At 39.1% G+C, this 21,298-nt stretch overlaps 1 pseudogene across 1 annotated transcript in view; it reads left to right on the plus strand.

Annotated features, from left to right (window-relative positions):
- Nucleotides 1–305: 305 nt before the first annotated feature.
- The window catches only part of LOC149214247 (uncharacterized), a 40,567-nt pseudogene continuing 19,574 nt past the window's right edge, over nucleotides 306–21,298 (plus strand). The window contains exons 1-9 of the transcript XR_016250059.1: nucleotides 306–418; nucleotides 538–831; nucleotides 7,582–8,055; nucleotides 8,149–8,214; nucleotides 8,337–8,446; nucleotides 9,823–9,891; nucleotides 10,020–10,223; nucleotides 10,334–10,483; nucleotides 10,878–11,097. The product of XR_016250059.1 is annotated as an uncharacterized LOC149214247 (transcript). The remainder of the gene's footprint in view (nucleotides 419–537; nucleotides 832–7,581; nucleotides 8,056–8,148; nucleotides 8,215–8,336; nucleotides 8,447–9,822; nucleotides 9,892–10,019; nucleotides 10,224–10,333; nucleotides 10,484–10,877; nucleotides 11,098–21,298) is intronic.

The raw sequence follows: 21,298 nt of genomic DNA on the forward strand, positions 1-21,298 counted from the left end.
CATTTGACACAAATACACCTTGCTTGGGGGAAGTTTATGAAAACATTGATAGTATGTTGGAGAGGATAAGGGAAATGATTAGGACAAATGAAAATGACCCTTTTGAAACATTCTATTATGAAGTGAAGGACATAGTTATAGAAATGTGAAACAAAATGATCACACCATTACACCTTTTGGCCTATGCATTGCACCCTAAATATTATCATTACAAAATTGTTTCTTTACCTGGTAGACTAACACCAAACAAGGATTTTGAATTGGTACAACAATACAAGACAACTTTGAGGAAAAATTATAGAGATATGGGAGTTGCAATGGAAGTATGCCAAGAATTTGGAGGATTTGTACAATCTACTGGTAGCTTTTCAGATCCAGTAGCTATGGATGATCGAGGGCATCTTGATCCTATTATTTGGTGGGGATAGCATTCCGCTCCACTCTAGCCACTAGGTTGTTATCACAAGTTTCTAGTTCCTCACTAGCTGAGAGGAATTGGAGTACATATGGCTTCATCCATTCAGTGAAGTGAAACAGGTTGGGAGCGGGAAACGCTGAGGATCTTGTGTATGTTCATTCCAACCTCCGTCTTCTATCACATGTTGAACCAGAGTATAAAAAAAGTCCAAGTAGGATGTGGGCTGTGGAGCTTGAGATCTATGACTTGAACTTGACACTGAATGCAATGACTCACCTCGACCTACTTGAGGATATTGTTCCACCACCAATCCAGCCTACTGATGCAACTTCCTACATTCTAGGACCCCCATCATCTATTCATGATGTAGAGTTGCAATATGCAGAAGATAATGCAGATCCATTTGAGGATATGTAAATGTATTCACTATTATCATTTATGATATTATCCTTTTTATTACTTTGTATGAGGGAGAATGCATCATTTCAGTGTTTCAACCTTCATATTTTTAATAGATCTAATGGTTTAGGTTTTAAAAGTGTTTCATGGTTTTAGGGATTATTTGATTTTTGAACTCTAAAGTGTTTTTTAAAATTAAAAAAATTATTATATTTTAACTTTTTTGTACTCGACGTATCCTTGTTGTATCCGGATCCTAGATTTTCAAAAAACTAGTGAATTTGAATTCAGATCCGTATCCGTATTCGAATCCTGGTAACTTAGCTTAACTTGGTATCAGAGCTAAGGTGAAGATAAAGCCCAAGCAAGAGCAAGAGCAAGAGCAATCATCGAAGACTGTTGGAAAAATCTTAAAGACTTCATGTGTTCCTCATCACACTTCCTCGCCGAAGACAAGCCCTGTGGGAAGCCTGACTATGAAGGATGGAAGATGTCTCTCGATCTGACATTGGAAGAGCAGGAAGTGTTGGACTATGTGAAAGGCAGAATCACTGAGCCTCCATCAAATGCACCGGTTGCTACAAGGAACAAGTGGACTAAGGGTGAAGTCAAAGCAAAGAAGATCATCCGAGACTCTATCGATAAGCGCTTGGTGGTCTACATTTCCAAGCTGAACACCTCCAAGGAAATCTACGATAGACTGGTAAGCTTGTTTAAAATTAGTGATGCAAATCAAGTTATGTTCCTAAAAAATAAGCCAAAGGAAATCAAGAAGGGCAAAGATGAGAATATGCAATCTTACTTCTTAAGGATCACCGAGATCAAGAATGATCTCCTATCGATTGGGGAAGTCATTCCTGACAGGGAACTGACCATCACAACTCTTGGAGGGCTCCCATCGGAATGGTATGTATTTAAAACCACTCTTCTCAACAATAATGTCATTCCAGGATTTGAGGAATTAATGGCGAGATGCATTCAAGAAGAGACAAGGATGGAAGAGCAGGAAATGCCTGCATTCAAAGGCAACCCCACTGCTTTCTCCTCTCATGCTAAAAGGAGAAATAATTCCGGGTCTAAATCTAAAGGAAAGGCCAGATCGAAAGGTGAAAGGAAGGGTAGATGTTTCGTTTGCAACAAAATTGGCCACTATGCGAGGGAGTGTCCTAATAGAATCGACACATCTCACGACGATGATCAAAATCACTCCTGAGGCAATTCCAACTACAATCAAAGCAATGGTAGGTACAATGGCAGAGGAAAGAGGAATGCTGGAAATCAAGGAAGTGGTCAACCCTCCAAGAAGGCAAGAAACTCCAGGTATGAATCTAATATTGTTAACAATAAGCAAGATGAATATAATCCGATAGCGGCCCTCTCTACTACTCCTCTAGGCTCTTTGGGCAATTGGCTTATTGATAGTGGTGCCTCAAGGCACTTCACTGGTTACAAAGAAGCTCTCTTTAATCTGATAGAGAAGGAGACCAACCTGGAAATTATTCTTGGAGACAACTCCATCTATCCTGTGAAGGGTGTAGGAAATGTTACTCTTCAATTGAATCAAGGGAACACAATTCATTTGCAAGAAGTCCTACATGTATCTGATCTCAAGAAGAACCTGGTGTCCATTTTCGTAATGGAAGACAAAGGCTACAAGGTGGCCTTCATCGATGGCAAGTTACATGTATGGAAAAATAATTTTAAAGATGCTTTCACTCTTGGGTTTTGAGTTGACTCTCTATATCAAGTCGGAGGAAGTCTGTTGGGAGTCATGTCCTGTGACACATCTCTTCAATCCGAACTATGGCACGGGAGGTTTGCCCACCTTCATTATAAGGCTCTACCTGATGTGAGACAAATGGTGACAAGGATGCCCGAGTTCAAAATATAGCAAGAAGGTGTATGTCCGGGATGTGCCGAAGGAAAACTCAAAAGGGGACCATTCCCCTCAAGCCGTAGCAAGACCTCCGATATTTTGCAGTTGGTTCACTCTGACATATCTGGTATGATGCCCGTGAACTCTTTAGGAGGTTATTTATATTATCTCACTTTTACAGATGACTATTCTCGCAAGACGTGGATATACTTCTTGAAAAAGAAGGATGAAGTGTTCTCCTAGTTCTGACACTTCAAAGCCTTAATCAAGAATCAAACTGAAAAGAAGATCAAGATCTTAAGGACTGACAATGCGACTGAGTATGAATCCAATGAGTTCCATGACTTTTGCAAAGAGGCTGGCATTAAGAGGGAGACCACAACACCACATACTCCTGAGCAGAATGGTATGGCGGAAAGGAAGAATTGTACGATTGTGGAAGCTGTTCATGCTATGCTCCATGATTAAAGGCTTCTGAAGCTGCGAATACCACCGTATATGTTCAAAACCGATGCCCTCATCAAGCATTGGGTTCAAAGACTCCCAAAGAGATGTTCATTGGTAAGAAACCTGATGTCTCTCATTTTAGAATTTTTTGAAGCCCTGTATATTTTCATGTGCCGAAAGAGAAAAGGAATAAATTAGGTGCATTTGGAAAGAAAGGAATCTCCGTGGGCTATAGCGAAAATTCTAAGGGCTATAGAGTCTATGTGGCTGGTCAAAGGGAAGTCGAGATTAGCCATGATGTCACCTTTGACGAAGATATGGCTCTTAGCAAAGTTGACAATCTTCCTATACTAAGGAAAACTAAAGAAACTGACACCAGGAAACCGGAGGAAAAGGAAGATGAGACGATGCCCGAAGCGGAAGAACCTATGGATCCTATTGATCCCCCTCCACAAGAGCCTTCCTTTTCTAGGAAGAGGCCCTCATGGCTTAGGGGGGCATTTGATGATGCTGAAGGACACATTGCACCTAGAGGGACTTTCCGTGAAAGTAAGAAGCCGACTAGGTACCAGGGATACTTGACCATTATCAGCACGATCATTCAAAATGAGCCTTCATCGTTTGCAGAAGCCGTGAAGCATCAAGTATGGAAGGATGCTATGAATGAGGAATACGAGTCCATCATGAAGAACGATGTCTGGGATGTGATCCCCAGACTCCAGGACAAAACAATTATCACCTTGAAGTGGCTTTACAAAATAAAGCATGGAGCTGATGGAAGCGCCAAAAAGTATAAGGCTCGTTTTGTCCCTCGTGGCTTCTCTCAAAAGGAAGGTATAGATAATGACGAGATATTTGCACCTGTTGCCCGATACACCACCATTCGCTTGATCATAGACCTTGCTGCTTTGCAAGGATGGAACCTACATCAGATGGATGTCAAGACCGCGTTCTTGCATGGTTCGATCAAAGAGGAAGTCTATGTGGAACAACCCGAGGGATTTGAGATTCATGATCGGGAATCTCACGTGTGCAGGTTGAAGAAAGCCCTCTATGGGCTGAAGCAAGCACCCCGAGCTTGGTATGAGAGGATCGATAGCTACTTGATGAAGCTGGGATTCACTAGGAGTGAAGTCGATCCAAACCTTTACTTTAAGGTTGAAGATGATAAGCCTCTCATACTGGTGTTGTACGTTGACGACCTCTTTCTGACAGGTGCAAACCCTCTCATTCACAAATGTAAAAGGGAGTTGGCTTCCAAATTTGAGATGAAGGATCTAGGACTGATGCACTATTTCCTAGGGCTGGAAGTTTGGCAGTAACTAGCAGATATTTTCCTATCTGAAGGAAAATATGTGGTGAAGATATTGGAGAGATTCGGTATGGTGGACTGCAAGCCTATGACTACCCCGATGGAGTTTGACTTCAAGAAGTTAAGCGGTAGTGCTATCGGACGTGCTTTGGGAAATGCTACCTAGTATCGTCAACTCATAGGAGCATTGATGTTCTTGGTGAACTCCCATTCGGATATATGTTTTGTAGTAAACACGTTGAGCCTCACCACTCACATTGGATTGGTGCCAAGAAACTTTTGAGATATCTTCGGGGCACAATCACTCTTCGGTTGAGATACACTGCTGGAGATGTGAGACTACATGGATATATCGACGCTGATTGGGTAGGCAGTGTGGTGGACCAAAAGAGCACTTCCGGGTGTTGTTTCTCTTTGGGATCTGCCTCAATATCCTGGATGAGCATGAAGTAGAAGTCAGTGGCTTTGAGCACCGCTGAAGTAGAGTACATTGCTGCGATTATGGCCTCTTGTGAGGCTGTCTGGTTGCGGAAGCTCTTCAGTGAGCTGTTTGGATATACATTGGATACTATCGTGATCCTTTGTGACAACCAAAGTGGGATTCGTTTATCAGAGAATCCTGTATTTCATGATCGCTCAAAACATATCTATATCAGGTACCACTTTATCCGGGATATGGTACAATGAGGAGCAATAAGGCTCCATCATATTGGTACAGATGAGCAAGTCGCCGACATTCTAACAAAGCCCCTAGGAAAGGTCAAATTCTTGACTTTCCGAGAATGACTTGGAGTCGTTGAGAGACCCTCTAATGAGGGTCCTATATGATGCATGCATTGAGCTCTGGGAGCTCCAGGGAGCTTCAGGTACTTCTTGGAGTGACAAACGACCATAGGGCGACTCACCCTCCCCTAGTGGTGCGTTGTGTACAAGGTGAATGGTTCAGCCTTCCCCTGTGATACCCTATGGTGACTTATGGATAGGATGAGTGGTTCTCCTATCAAGGCATTATACCCATGCGGTCTGGGACTCATGGGAAGTACCTCTCATTTGGCCAATGAGTAGGGAAATGGGGTTAGGGACCATAGTACTACTATCAATGGACGCATCGTTGTATCTACCATACCCCCTATGCTAGGATGACCTACATTGATCTGGGATCAATTGGAACTGACTTCGGGTCAGTGAGAGTGATATAGCTCACTCTCATTTGGCACTAATCTGGGATCAGTAAGAGTGGTATGACACACCCTCTGTGACTGACTTCGGGTCAGTAGAGGATGGTATGATACATCCTCGATCGTTTCTTCTTCTTCATAGTTAGGCAGAGCAGAGCAGAGCAAAGTCAAGCAGTGCATTTGATGGCAGAGATAGTACCGACGGTTAGATGGATTAGCAGATGGAGTTCTCGTTAGTTGAGAGGGAGTGTTACAATTGGCAACTAGAGCCAAACTCCATGTGGGTTATCTTATTTATGGCAGCTAATATTTTTCTTGGATTCCTCTCATTGAGAGGTGTAGGATTGATCTGACGATCATCAGATTTCGACATGTATTTATGGAGATATGAATTTATTTGTATTTACTTGACAACTTGTCAAGGTCAGTGAACAACAAAATGTGTGGCACACATCCTCAACGATTCATATAAGTACAAGTCACCTTGTGGCATTATTCACTCATCTCATCTCATCTTACATTCTTCTCTCTCTCCTTATTTGATTGGGTACGCACAAGGAGCATCATCTCTCTCACGTGGGAAGGAGGACGCAGGAAGGACACATGACTGTTTGACTGTGTTGACCGAGTTTGACCAGGGCTGCAGAAAGTCTCTTTGACCAGCGTTGACCTTTTTTGGACTGCGGTTTTGGTGTGGCTCTCTCCTAGGTAGGTCACAGATTTTGGCACACAAACTGAGGCAATCTGACCTTAAGGTTTGACCAGCTTTGACTGCCCTAATTGCTGGCTGCAGGTTGACTTCTGTTGACCTTCGTTTGACTGAGTTTTTCGGACTGTTTTTGGGCTGCCTCTTCTTGCTGTTGGAGGCCGAGTTGACTGGGATATTGACCAAGCTGATTGGAGGTCAATTCTGACTTGTTTGGCCAGCTTTGACTTTTCCGGTTAGGGTTTCGCTGCTGCTGTCATAAAATTACAGAATTGTATATTTGTACTATTTCTCTCTCTTTGCTGAATTATTGAAGATTATAGAAGAATTGATCAAAGGGTTTCCCCACATTGGGGTTTGTCCCTGGCTAGCCGCCACATCTGGTGCCTCTTGTCTTGGCTTGTCTTTTGTCAATTTATTTATGTTCTATCACCATTTTACTTTATGTTAATGTGATGACATTGGGCTAATAAGAAGAAACTGAAGTAAATTGCACTAAACATAGAACATACCATAACTTAACATACTAAGAATAAAATTATGGACTGAGAAACAAACCACAAATGCGTTTTAATTTTTACATCATCCATCTAATCTTTCATCTTGATGGGTTTGAAACAGGTACTGGGCTATGATTTTGATAATGATGACTTCCATGGGTATTCTCACTCTTTATTTTCAACCAGTTGATGTGCTTGTTCTTTGATTCAAAATAATTGTGACTCCTGGTTGTTCTAAAAATTTGTATCTGCAGTTTTGTGTACGGGAGATTGCCATATGAGAACCTTAGACCTGATCCTGTGCTGAGGAGTTTGTTACTGAGTATGCCACAACAGAAAATATAAAGTACTGTAGCTGAGTTCTTGTATGTTATCTTAATTCTTATATTCTATATATGAGAGATTCTGAGTTATTGTATGTTATCTTAATTCTTATATTCTATATATGAGAGATTCTGAGTTCTTGTATGTTATCTTAATTCCTCTACTCTATATATGGGAGCTTCTGCTTGAGTAGACCTGATGGTTAAGATTCAAGAACATGTGCCTCTTCATAGGAGGTCACATGTCCTAATCCAAAGGGGGGTAGAGTATGTACACTACTGTAGATTTTAGTAGTCAAATCATTGTGTGGTGGGCCCCTTGTCCCACAAACAAGGGGGTCTTATACACCAATTTGGTGTCTGGCTTGGCAATGACCTTAGAATTACATTATTATTATTATTATCATCATATGTTTATAAAGTGCTGTTGATCCTCTGATGCAGATATTCACCAATTCTGACAAAGTTCATGCTACAAAAACCTTAAGTAGACAGCGGTTGGAAGATTGTTTTGAAGGTGTAATATGCTTTGAAACACTGAACCCCCTCAACAAATTACTGATAATAGTAATATCTTGAAAGCTGTCAACCCAAATACCAAAACCACCGTTAATGAAGATGACTTGGAAACCTGGTTTGAAGCACTGAATAGCTCTGAACAACTTCTTGATGAGAATAATAGCTTGAAGACTGTCAACTCATGTATGCAAACTACTGGTAATGAAGACGACTTGGAAACTGTCATTACCTCTCGCGGAAAAGCTGATTATAGTGATTGCTTGGAAACTATAAATGGTGATAAGTCAACAAATTCCAAATCTCTTATTCTTTGCAATCCTTCCTTGGAGGCAATAGAGTTTGCATTGAAAATAATAAATGCAGATCCAAAAAGAGCGGTATGTTTTTCTAATCAATAGTCCTTTTGAAATGCATGTCGTAGAACTATTTTGAAAAGTTGGAGTGATATAATTTTAAATATTTCTACGCAGATTTTCTTTGACGACAGTGTACATAACATAGCAGCCGGCAAAGCTGCAGGGTTGCATACTGTTTTGGTAAGCCCTCATTACATTATTCATATCTAATTCACATCTGAAAAACATAAAACCAGTTTTGTTGGAATTGTAACATAGTTTTATAACTAGCATTGGATAACTGTTTTTTGTTTGGAATGCAGGTTGGCAGATATGTCTGAACAGAAGGAGCAGATTTTGCTCTGCAAAGCATTCACAACATAAATGAAACCCCACCTGAGATATGGGAAAATGAAGAAAATCTGAAATTGAAGTATGTCCATGCTCTGGAATTACGTAGAAATTGTAGTTGTTGCATGAAATGTATGATTGCATACACTGTAAATCTGAAGTGTAGAACACTGTTTAAGGTTAAGGGTGTCTTCATTTTGAAGGATCTAAAAGTTTTAATGATATATGTGCAAAGATTGTAGGAAGTCTATTGAGACAAAATTCTGACACGGTTGCTTCTCGAGACTAGGACTGTGTTTGAAAGGATTTATATTTTACTCCAATGGGCGAAACCTAGTGGATTCCCTGCATTTGTAGACTGAGCATACTCATAAACAACAACATTTTAACACGAGGATAAATGGACCACAATTACCCACATCATAAATACAAAATTCAATACCAATGAGATGTAGACAGTTGGTTTGTATGGTATAGTTTCCATCTGGTTTCTGGTAGATCAGTTGGCTTGTGTGGGGTTTAGTCCTTATTAGGGCACAGGTTGAAATCTCATGGGGAGGGGTTGAGGGTGTCAGCTAATTGTTGGGCTTACATTGTTCCAAGTTATGGCCAGGCTTGGTTGAGTTTTGCACAATCCTGGTGACAGCATCCTGCTGATGGGCACATCACAGCCTAATATTGTAAAAAATAAAAAAACAAATTCCATAACCATTCAAAAATAGTTATATTCATTCTTATTACTCAATAAATGGATGCTCTACATCTCTAACTCTTTATCTATAAAGGTTTGCTAACTTGACAAATGACAATATTCTTGTTTATTTACTCCATTGATAAATTGTGCAGCATCTTTGAACTCTTCATTTTCCTCTAGCGTCTTTTGTTGTCTAATCCATGTTTTGTGTTCAAAACTCTTTAGACCTGTTCTTTGTGCTTTAGCTTCCATTGTGACCTTTCACCTTTTTTGGTGCAATCTCCATCATGTATTGTAGTGCTTTTCCCTTTTGACCATTTCATTTTTATAATAAATCCCTTTTGACTAAATGGTGCTATGCATGAAAGTCATGAAGGCCTATGTGGTTGTGTTTATAGGTTGAGCACTAGTGAGAAGAGTCTCACCTTATGTTAACCTATTGTGGCATAGATGACATTGATGATTCCACATGCTTTCATAAGTTGTTGAAAGCTAGTGTAAGGGGCTTAAGTGATTGGCATAGTCTCTTCATGATCTCCTATATTCTCCTATCTGAAAGAAAACAAACCAAAAATTGGATATCCTGTGGTCCCAGAAGGGTTCCCAGAGTGGGCGGATACTATGGATGGATGGGGTTCTATGGTGATTTATACTCGGGGTGATCTAGAGATATGATTTCTTATTAGTAGTTGTCTTTTCTGTTGATTTTTTAAAACATTTTGTTTCATTATCTTTCCAGTATATTTATTCAGTTATCTGGGTAGGTTGTGTACGAGATGGCAGGAATTGGGTTTGGGCTTTCAAAATATTCATTTACTTCAATGTTATAACAGGTATTTTAATACTTCAAGACATATCCCCTATTAACTTTTCAAGTTATTGGACCTATCTTAATCTGCAATAATTTTGGGTATTATTACCACTAATTGTTTCCCTTCAATTTTCTTGTTGATGATGGCAGTGACCTCACTTGCTGGCTCAAGGGAGTGTCCTTTCAAGGCATGGAAAAGAAGGGACTGTATTTGCAGGTTATCATTATGATATTAACTTTCTGATTATCCAAGGTCACCGCAGATTCCCTGGACAATGCATTTGGTTGAGAAATGGTCAAAAAGATGAAGTCCATGTCCCTGTTGGTTGCCTGTTCATCCAAGCTGGCAAGCAGGTAATAGGATTCAACATTTCACTATTTACAAATATATCAATTTGAGGCTTATTGAGAATCTGTATTATGGGGCTAACATATTGATTTGGTTTGCATTTGCTGCAAAGCAGCTTCAGTGGCTTACAGGGGGTGACGGCAGAGGTTGTTGCCAAAGAATGGGGGTGGCTGGATGCATGAGGTTGTTGCCACTAAAAGATCTCTTGCAACTATTGAATCGGCAAGGGCAGGCTGGAAAGAGCTTATGGAGGGTTACTTCCCTTGTGAGTGCACTGAGAAGCATTATTAAGTTGTTACTTAAGCTGTTAACACCATTGGAGAATGTATCTTTATGTTTGAAATACTCATACCAGCAATGAACTGAATTCACTAGTCTTTACAAGTGCATTATGTTTATTCAACTAATTCAATCCAGACTATGGATTTCCATTTCCATAGCTGCATGTGAATTGACTGCCAGTTGTATACTTTGTCTTCATCACTGCAAAGTTCCAGGAAATTCTCTATTTGTAAGCATGCATTCTTGCTAGGGGTGATAAGAATTATGATTTGTAATTGAATATGAAATTCAACCCATTCTCCCATTTGTAAATTGATTTTTATGAAATTTTGAACATTGCAATATTGATAACTAATTTTATTTGTCTTTAATTGCAGGTTTTAAAGGTCCTCGCAAGCTTGAGCTGTCCGTGTTGACTTGACATCATTGGGGTGAAGAAATGGGGAGAATGGACTAAGGGGCCAAGAAATAGACTTCGTAGAGTAGAGGGGCAAAGAAATCACGGGGAATTTTCCTTGGAGCATAGGGGTGAAGAAATAGGAGGGAGACTTTAGAGACTTTAATGTTGTTCTTATTGACATGACCTAACTATGGCTAGTAAGTGTGAATTTTGTCCAACATGTTATCACTCAGATTGTTTTCTAAAGTTGTAGGAAAGGGAATACGGCCGAGGTAACCACAGACCAATCTTTTAGATATAGATTCTAGCCAATCTGCATCCAGAAATGGCTCTCTCTTTATGATTTAGCTTTGTTTTGAAGTGTGTTAGGCTAGCTATGAAGTACAAGGGGTTTTGTTTTGAGTTTGGTTGGAGAGATGGAGTTTCAATAGAACAGTGAGGTCACACTAAAGAGTTTTAGTCCATTGGGCATGATGGAGTCAAAGAAGGATAGCTTCCTGGATTCGGTTTCTAAATGAGGAGGTATCACAGAGCAAGTTACTCAAATATGGGACAATTCATAGGCAGAAATCAGATGGAATGGAGTCAATGGGTGAAGGGCAATTAAGAATCCTTCATCATGTTGACAGAAGGAAAATGGCTGATTACTGTTAAGAAGCAATTAAGAATTCCTTAACAAATATTCAAGGTAAAAGAATCAGGGGAAACATGAGCAATAAGAATTCATTGTTTATGCTAATTCTGAAGAAAACATAGAAAATAACAAATATTGAAGACAAAGTGCAATTAAGCAAATTCTGAATTATTCTTTTTCTTTATTATTGAGATCATGAAACATAGATGATATAATAAACATAGAAACTGTAAAACACAAGTTAGAAGGGACTTATTGATCCATAAGATGATTCAAGAATTCTGTAACATGGTCCTCAGCGTCAATTCCTCATTCAGTAAGCCAGACAAAAATGGTTCCAACAACCTTTTATTCTAGAAAACTTCAGTATTACAGTGAAAAGCTATGAACGCCCATCAACCAACCCCAAATACTTCGTCTGGGGGGTATTTATACAAAAATATCAAATATCTTACAAAATATCTGATAGAAAAATATCTGGTGATAGTTAATGCGTTTTACAAAGATAGAGACAGACAGTCTCGGAAACAGGGGAATAATAAATAGATGCAATAAATTCATGCTGTGCTGGCTGTTCCATCTTTATGAGATGTACCGGAGGTAGGTGCTGCGAGTCGGTTTACGGCAGTCTCCCACTGATACTCTGTGCTGGTTATTCTGCCTTGGCCAGATTTTCTTTGACCTTGATGTGATGCGCTTTGACCCGCATGACTCGGATTCATTTCTATTCTCCGCATTATAGTAGATGGTCCAAAATTTTCAATTGACCAAAGATAAGTTTATAGCTAACATACTTTGCCAGCATTTCGGTCCCAGTATTTTATGTCTCTGAAGCTTCCTTAAAGTTTCATTAGTCTCTGTGTATCTGAAGAAATTAGGTGGGATGGTGAACATATGCTCTATCTCGTGCTCAATGTAGAATAAATTTTCCAGGCTGTCGTAGAGGGCTTGGCCAGATGGAAGTGCCTTCACTCCTGAAGTACTTGATGATGCATTAACTTCATCAGCAGCATATTTATTCAATTTGTGCGTGTAATCTACATGTCTTATCAGAGGATTATCACTTTCCAAAGGGCTTGGCAAATCTTTTTTATGCAACACTGTAAATTTTTCTGTGAAAGAATCAATCTCCCCTGCATGTCCTGGCATCTCCTTTCCAAATTTTGCATCAGAGTTCTCATGGTTAGAACTCTCTTGATGTCTAGGATGGTGCCTGTTCTGTCTCTAATTTCTAGTGCTTCCAGTTCTTCACTGGTCTTGGTGTTTAAAAAATGTATCAACATGTTAGTTTGTTCAAGCATCTGTGACAATAAGGCTCTTGTCTTTTGAATCTCCAGTTGGGCCACTCTTATCAAGTCGATCTACTCATTAATGACTTGGATAGACCTCCACACATTACTAAGGGATTGATTGATGTTGGTCCACAAAATTTCTCTGATTTCTGCTAGAGGTTTATCTAGAGAGAGATCATTTTCCAATGCTCTTACTTTGTTCTCTAATGCCTTAACCTCCCTTGTTTTCTCTGCTACAGTCATCTTGGATTTGTCATAACTTTTTTCTACCTTTGCCAATTTTTCTTTTACTTGCTTCAGTTTTGAGACTTGTAGTTTTAGTTCTTCCATGGCTTTTATCAGTGCCTCTGTACTCATACCTGTACTGCTGCCTGGTGCTATTTCTGTTGCTGAGGTACTTGTGATGATCTCTGCTGTTGATGCTGAGACAGTGGGAGGCAATGCTGTTATAAATATGGAGGGGGCAGTAGTGACTGTTGGGACTACTTCAAATGGCTGGGAGGTCGACTCTCCCTGCTTTTCTTGTAGAGCTTTTTCCAATGCCTGCTCCGTCTCACTCAATCTCTCATTCAGTCTCATGAACAGGTCCATCATGTCCTCTTCAGACTTCTGTTGCACAACTTCTGCAGTCTGTGCATGCATGGAAGGAGGCAGTTTCAGCTGTTTTCTGAGGGCAGCAATGTCCTCTTCTTTCTTCTTCATCAGTGCCTTTATGCCTTTGGCATCTTTGGGATTATGTCCCAACTCAATGATAATATCTTCTAAGGATTTTATCCTGTTGTCCTTAGCTAGAGAAGAGGCTTTTTTTCAGATCTAGCTAAGCAAAGGTATTATTCAAGGAGTTTTGCAATTTATGAGCTAACATAGCTTTATTAGCTAGTGTGGAGTATACCATCTCTCCAGTCTATTTATGCAGCTCAATCTGGTCCATTGGATGAATATCCTTGGCCAAGACCTCCAGATTTGTTCTGATGTAATCAGCTGCTGATTGTGGTTGCTTCTCCTTGGGTTTGAAATAACTCATGATCATCTTTCCTTCTTTTATGTCATATGCTGACATTAATATTTGCTGTTTTGCGGGAGCCATCTTAAGATACTAGTTGTAAATTTGAAGCCTCAGTGGATTGTTCCTGGCCTTTGTCTCAGGGAATGTCCTTTTGATGTCAGAGGGCTGCTTGCTTGGTGGCCTGGTAGATGAAACTTCCACTCTATGCTGCCTTTCTAGCTCCTGCCTATGTGAGCTAGTTGATGTATCCATCACTGGAGAAGTCGGCTGGCTGACACCTTCTCACCTCTTAGGCTGTCTGTTGTTTCTTCAATGATTTCCTCTTCTGATAGAGGATCCAATCTTTGCCTCTTTGCACTTGGTTGTTCTGCAGGTCCACTAATAGGTGTGGTCTCTTCTCTATCTCTCTTCTTGCCTTTTTCCTCATTTACAGGAGTCTGCAAAGCTGGGATCTCTGCTGCTTTGGTCTGGACTGGAGGAATTTGCCCTTGCTGATCAGTCATTGCTTGCTGCTCTGTGTTTGCCACTTCCTTGCCCTTAGAAGACCCTGCAATTGGTGCGCTGGTTTCTTGTACAGGCTGCTGTGAAGTTCCAGCAGAGGATGAACCCACTCCAGTTTGCTGAGGCAGCTTAAAAGATACCTGTCTAAAAGAGTCCAGGTCAAGGGTCTTTTCAAGATCTTTCATAGCTTTTTCCATTTTTTCTTGTTCAGGAATCTCTTCTATTAATGTACCCTCTACCCACTCATCCTGATTAGCAAACTGTTCAATTTCAGGGATCCTATGATGTATATAAGCCGATAGCCTGTTTCTTACTTTTCTGTCACTTATAAAGCTATTTGGGTCATATGGTACCCACCAGAAACTTTTCTTCAATTTAAGGTCTTCCCCTAATATCTTATCAGCATCTTCCCATGCCTCCCTCTTATTGATGATAAAAGGGCCTAACTGGTTTCTTATTCTCAGCTGAGCCTTTTTCTTTACATTGCAAAAGTGGGTTAAATCTACATTGATAAGCTGCCTGAAATACTCCAGTGCAAATAGTCTCATGGGCACATATTTGGGCAGCTTGTAAGGGCACAGTTCACAGCCATATATTCTGATTTCGGTGTGATTCTGGTAGAGGTACCAGTCACCTATTCTGTAGTTTTTGGAGAGCTATAAAATCTTCTTTATATCACCAAAGAGCCTAGGAGGAGGAGCTCCTATCAATAGAGTGGATGTTGAATGCACAAACAAGTCAATGAATTCACAACAGGTATAAGGGGATTCACAAACATTGTGGAACACTGAAGTCCAAAAGATCACAGACCTCCACTCTCCTTTGGAATCCAATTTCCTGATGGGAAATGAAAAGTTGTCTGGCTGATAATATAGCAGAAGGTGGTATACGAATGAAGTGTACTTGAAGACTCCTTCTCTGTCCAGATTTATAAATTGCTCATTGATTTTATTGGCAATGAAAGAGGCATAATCATATTTGACAGCAGGGGGCTGTCCTGGAGTAAACATTGACACATAACAAAGATGGTCTCATCAACAAATTCACTGGTTTTGAATCCCAAAATAAAGGATATTATGTCTAGAATAAGCTTGCCTGTTTCAGTGAATCAGGAATGCACATAGGGAGGTGGGCCTTGGGGTTGGCAATCTGGTTTCATGAATAATCGAGCAATCTGAGTTATTTCTGAATTGGGCAATTGAGAGCCTTGTTCAAGCAAAAATCCCATTGAAAGAGGAGCAAGGGGCTGAGTGGGATGGAAGTGTAACATCTCATTGATAGATTCAGCAGTTATGTAAAAGAGAATAGTTTGGGATGGGGTCATAACTGCTTTACTGACAGGGTCATAGTTTGCACAGCAATGGTGAATAATATCTGGGAACACATTGACTAAGGGAAGGTAATATCTGGGAAGATTAGATTCCCATATTCCATAGATATTAGAGTTGCTCAAATGACTGTTCCTAATTCGGCAAAATACCTGGAGATGGTTCATATCACCAGATAACTCTTTAATTTGAAAATCTCTGTCAGCCAAGGGTAACCAATCCTGGTCTTTATGAGGTGCATTGAGGGGCGCCACATTGAGGGCTACGGGAGCTTCCATTTTTGGTTTTTGTATCTTTAAACTGGAGGTCGGGCTTCTGTAGGAAAAGGGGCAAAACAACAGTGGTTCTGGTGTCCTCGTATGGCAACTGTGGACTGTTTTCAGCTTGAATTTGGCTCTTTTAGGTAAAATTCATAGAGGAAAAATGAAATTACAGGTTCGGGAAGTGAAAACGGGGTAAATACCTGTATTTAGGCGAAAAACAGTGCGATTCGCAGGTTGACCGACGAGTTGCAGAGCATGACACTGTAATTTCTTGGCTGGGTGGCGGACTGGGTGCTCGAGCAATCAACGAACGTAATGTGCATGGAAACAGTTCGCAGAGAAAGTGAATGAAAATGACATTTTCCCGATAATTTAACAAAATTTGGCTTTGGCGGGTAATTTTGACATTTAATGACAGATGACGTCAGCGAGGAGACAGGTTGTCGTTTAGCGGGGGTATGGAATGGTGACGTGGAGGTGACGTGGTCATGACGTCAGCTGAGGGCCAGTGGGAGGGCGGTAAGCTGTTTCCTCCCGCACCGCTTATGAGCCAGAGTGGTTTTGGGTGGAGAGTCAGCGAGCAATGCGGGGATGCGCCACGCGTCCAAGGTACGGGCGTAATACCACCCATTCCCCGGGCGTTAAAGTACAACAACGGAGTGGGCGCGATATGATCTGGAGCCGTCCAATGAGCGGGCGCCGATCAGACGGTTGGCGCTCATTGGAGGTGGTGGAGGATTAATGCGTGGGGCCCATGTAATTCAAACAATGATTTAACAATTCTCGGGGCGATTATTATTGGTTGTTGGGGTGTTTACAGTAAGCTATTAATTAACCAAATGTTAATTAATCCCGGTGTTTGCACGGATAGGGTTATGGTTGTTAAAGGCTGCAAATAAATCTTCAATTCCATTTGACACAGCAGTATATGGCTATAACTTAGCCGGGGCGGGAATAATAACATTTGGGGTTTTTATTATATATATAATACGGGAAGGGGAAAGAATATAGGGAATTACTAAGTAATGTTAAGAGTTAATATGAGAGATATGTTAAAAAGAGCGCTAAGACTAGTGTTAAGAAACTTAGGCTAAGGGAATGAAAAGGGTTTTGCACAAGAAATGTGGCTTTGTGCCTAAGTAAAAATGTGGTTTTATTTAGGCCTTTATGAAATGAGATGGAGTGATTTAAGAGGGATATTAAGCAGATCTTAATATCTTTGGAGGGAGGTTAGTAAATGATTGGGGAAAAGATGAAGGGGAGTTAATCATGCTTTGCTTGATTTGTAACCAAACAGTTGCCATGGTACTTGTGATAATAGCAAGATGAACATCTTTGAGAGACAAAACCTATCACAAGTTTCTTTTAGCGACACCAAAACTGCCTACCCAGCCTACAATACCTAACATTTTTTCTTCTTTTGCCACTGGGTGCACTTGGACTGGCAAACCCTCATAAATCTTCTTTTCCTTTCTTTACATGCCAAGCCTATCTAAGTGTGCACCTATTTCTTCCAAGGGCTCAGATTGCACTATTGAGCTCTTTTGCTTCTCTATCTATCTACTTATCTGCCGAGTTTAAACAGTTTGGACAGATTTTATTCTCTATCACTAAAACAGGAAATTGAAACATGAACTAGCTAAGATTAGGTTGTTTGGCCATTCATCAACTGCAACATGAAGTTCAACAAACTACATATGATACTTTATTTACAAAAATGAAGTAGTAGTGGCATTTGGACTTGCACACTTTCCTGGTTTTTTTTCTTTGAGGTTCATTTCTTTCATTTTTTCTTTTGACCATTTCATTCTTTTTACCCTTTGATTTTTCTTTTAGGGTATACCCTCTTTACATTTTTTAAATTTTTTGATTTTTCACAATATAGAAACTTGTACAGCAGGGAAATGATGAACATATTACAGAGCTGATCAAGTCAATCATGAAATATGACACCTATTGGTATAGGAGCATAACACAACATACAAAGAATGGGGCTTGAATAAACTCTACTGTTGTAATTCCATAACAAGAAAGAGTTATTTAAATGTGAACAGTAGTGCATAGCCAATAACACACAACTCTTTCATAGGGTTTGAAGGATTTGTAGTTGGAGAGACAAATATGGGTTTTTTTGTTATATTGTTGGTTTTGTGCATGACTGCCTCTGTGGCTATTGCAACGCATATCAAATATTCAATGTGGACGCTGTATTCTTGTCATCTACGTCATTTTGTTTTTTAACGCATGGTGGAAGAAAGACTATCATCAATGAACGCGCACGATAAAGGGGGGACTTCGATGCTTTTTTGTTGTTCATAAAGTCTATCATGTTAGATCCATATGGCTTCCTCTCCAACTGGATGATTCAGAACTTTGAGAACATGAGAACATATGCTCATAACGGTATGGTATCAACTACAAGCATCATATCAAAAAAGTAGTTGTCATACATCTTGATGCAGGAGATTTAGAAAGTACCATTTACTCGTCTCTTGACAACATACCACCTGACTTTGGCTAACTCAAAGCATTGCGAGTACTTGACGTTGACTTGAATCATCTCTACAAGTCCATTTTAGTTCAATTGGACTTGCTGCAAAAGCTGAACTCCTTAGCTCTAAGCAACAACGATTTCTCAGGTAGCATACCATGACAATTAGATAATTTAAAATTTGACATAGCTTATTCACCTAAAAGTTTCACCTGATAATATGACGAGTTTTATTCCTAGTGAAGTACTTCGACTTCCTCTTGAAAGTTTTTAAAGTTTTTTTTCGAAGTCTGAATTTAATTATACCTAAAGCCATTGCTAAATTGATTTTCTTAACCGAGTTAGCTATATATGAATATACGTTCACTAACATACTTGAAAGTATTGCTAATTTCACCACATTGGCTGCTTTTGTTTTCATGGAAAATCAATGTGTTAGCAATATATTTAAATTCATTGCCAATTGAACCAAATTAATTTCTTTAAGTCTTTGGAGAAATAACTTTATGGGGAGTATCTCTATAGTCCTTCCCAATTTGACTCGGTTGACTTTTTAAGATATTTTTAAAAACAAGTTTGATGGTAAAATTCCTGTAGCTCTTACCATGTTGACTCAAGTGACTTTTCAATATCTTTCTAAAAACAAACTCACTGATATCCCTAATGCCCTTGTCAATTTGACTCTATTGACATACCTATTGGTTTCAAGAAAAACTCACTGGTTAAATCCTTATATTCTTTTTCAATTTGACTCAATTGGTTGAACTAAATCTTTTTAATAACAAGAGCCCCAACAAGATCTCTAAAGTCCTTACCAATTTGATTCGGTTAAACTACCTAGATATTTTTGAAAACAAGCTCACCAGTGGTATCTTTACGACCCTTGACAATTTGATTCAATTGACCTCCCTATATTTTTTTAAAAACAAGCTTACCAATAACATTCATATAATCTTTATTAGTTTACAAAATTTTCAAAAACTTTTATTTTTATAAAACAACTTGGAGGGACTGATTTCTAATGGTATTGACAATTGCATTTATATGATGATGGTTTTTTCTTGTTACTCTAATAACTTCTCGAGAGAAATGCCACCACTTTGGCCAATTGGACCTCGTTGCAACTACTAGATTCAAGGAAAAATAAATTGATAGGGAAACTCTCTCAATACCTCACAGGTTTTCATAAGTTGAGAGTTTTGAATATTGCGTATAATAATCTCCATGGTTGTATTCTTTAACAAATCATAAATTTCAACAAGTTGCAGTTGTTGGATTTATCTAACAATAAATTCAGTGAAAGAATATCAGTGCATCTTGAAAAGTTTTTTGGATTTGCAAATGTGTCATATCATGAAAAATCACATTTTAAAATGGAAATTGACATGAAAAGAAAATTACATTTTAAAATGGAAATTGACATGAAAAGAAACAAATTCAAAGAGCCTCTCAAGATTCACTGGTATTTTTCCACTGAATTTATTGTTGGATAAATCCAACACCTACAATTTGTTAAGATGTGTGATCTATTGAAGAATACAACCACACAAATTATTATATGCAAGGGTTTCAATTTATGAAAACTTGTGAGGTATTGAAAAAATTTCTTTGTCAATCCATTTTTCCTCAAATCTTGTAGCTGAAGCTAGGTCCAATTGGCCAATAATGGTGGTAATTCTTCCGAAAAGTTATCAAAATAACTAGAAAAAACTATCATAGGAATACAATTGCCAATGTCATCTGGAACTAGTACTTCCATGTTTTTTTAGAATAAAAGTTTTTGAAGATGTTGCAAACTAGTAAAGATTACAGGGATGCTTCCAACGAGTTTGTTTTTAAAAATATATAGGGAGGTGCACTGAGTCAAATTTCCACGGGCCACAGGGATACCATCAGTGAGCTTGTTTTCATAAAGATCTAGGTAGTTCAACTGAGCCAACTCAACAATGACTTCAGAGATCTTATCGGTGAGCTTGTTATTAGAAAGATCTAACTTAGTTAATTGTGTCAAACTGAAAAGTATTACCACTGAGTTTGTTTCCATAAACAAATAGGTATATCAATCGAGTCAAATTGGCAAGGACATCAAGGATATCACTGAGTTTGTTTTAGAAAGATATAGAGAAGTCAATTGAGTAAAAGTGGTAAGAGCTACATGAATTTTATCATCAAACTTGTTTTTAGAAAGATCTAAAAAAGTTAACCAAGTCAAATTGTCAAGGACTATAGGGATGTTCCTAGTAAGGTTATTTCTCCAAAGACCTAAGGGAGTTAATTTGGTTCAATTGACAATGAATTTAAATATTTTAAATATATTGCTAGTATATCAATTTTTCATGAAAACAGAGGTAATCAATTTAGTGAAATTGACTACTTTAATGTGTGTTAATGAACGTATATCTATATATATCTAACTGGGAATGTAAAATTAACAATGGCTTTACGTATGATTAAGTTTAGGCTTAGAGAAAGACTTTCAAGAGGAAGCCGAAATATTTCACTAGGAATAGAACTCGTCATATCATTGCGGGAAATTCTTAGGTGAGTAAGTTGTGTTAAATTACCCAATTGTCGTGGTTTACTGCCCGAGAAATCGTTGTTGGTTAGAGCTAAGGAGTTAAGCTTCTGCTACAGGCTCAATCGAATTGGAATGGACTCGTGAAGATGATTCAAGTCAAGATTGAGTACTTGCAACGTTTTGAGTTGATCAAACTCGGGTAGTATGCTTCACGTAAAATGATTATAAAAATATGTAAAGAGTGCAATAATGAGAGGTTGTCAAGAGAGAGAAATGGTACCATCCAAATCTCTTGCATCAAGATTTATGGTGACTACATTTTCGGTACGACGTCTGCAACTGATACCATACCATGATGAGCATAT

Source organism: Pinus tabuliformis, chromosome 1_1 (assembly GCF_031772625.1).
Source record: "Pinus tabuliformis cultivar Carrire ecotype Pingquan chromosome 1_1, CPIR1, whole genome shotgun sequence".
Taxonomy (NCBI): Eukaryota; Viridiplantae; Streptophyta; class Pinopsida; order Pinales; family Pinaceae; genus Pinus; species Pinus tabuliformis.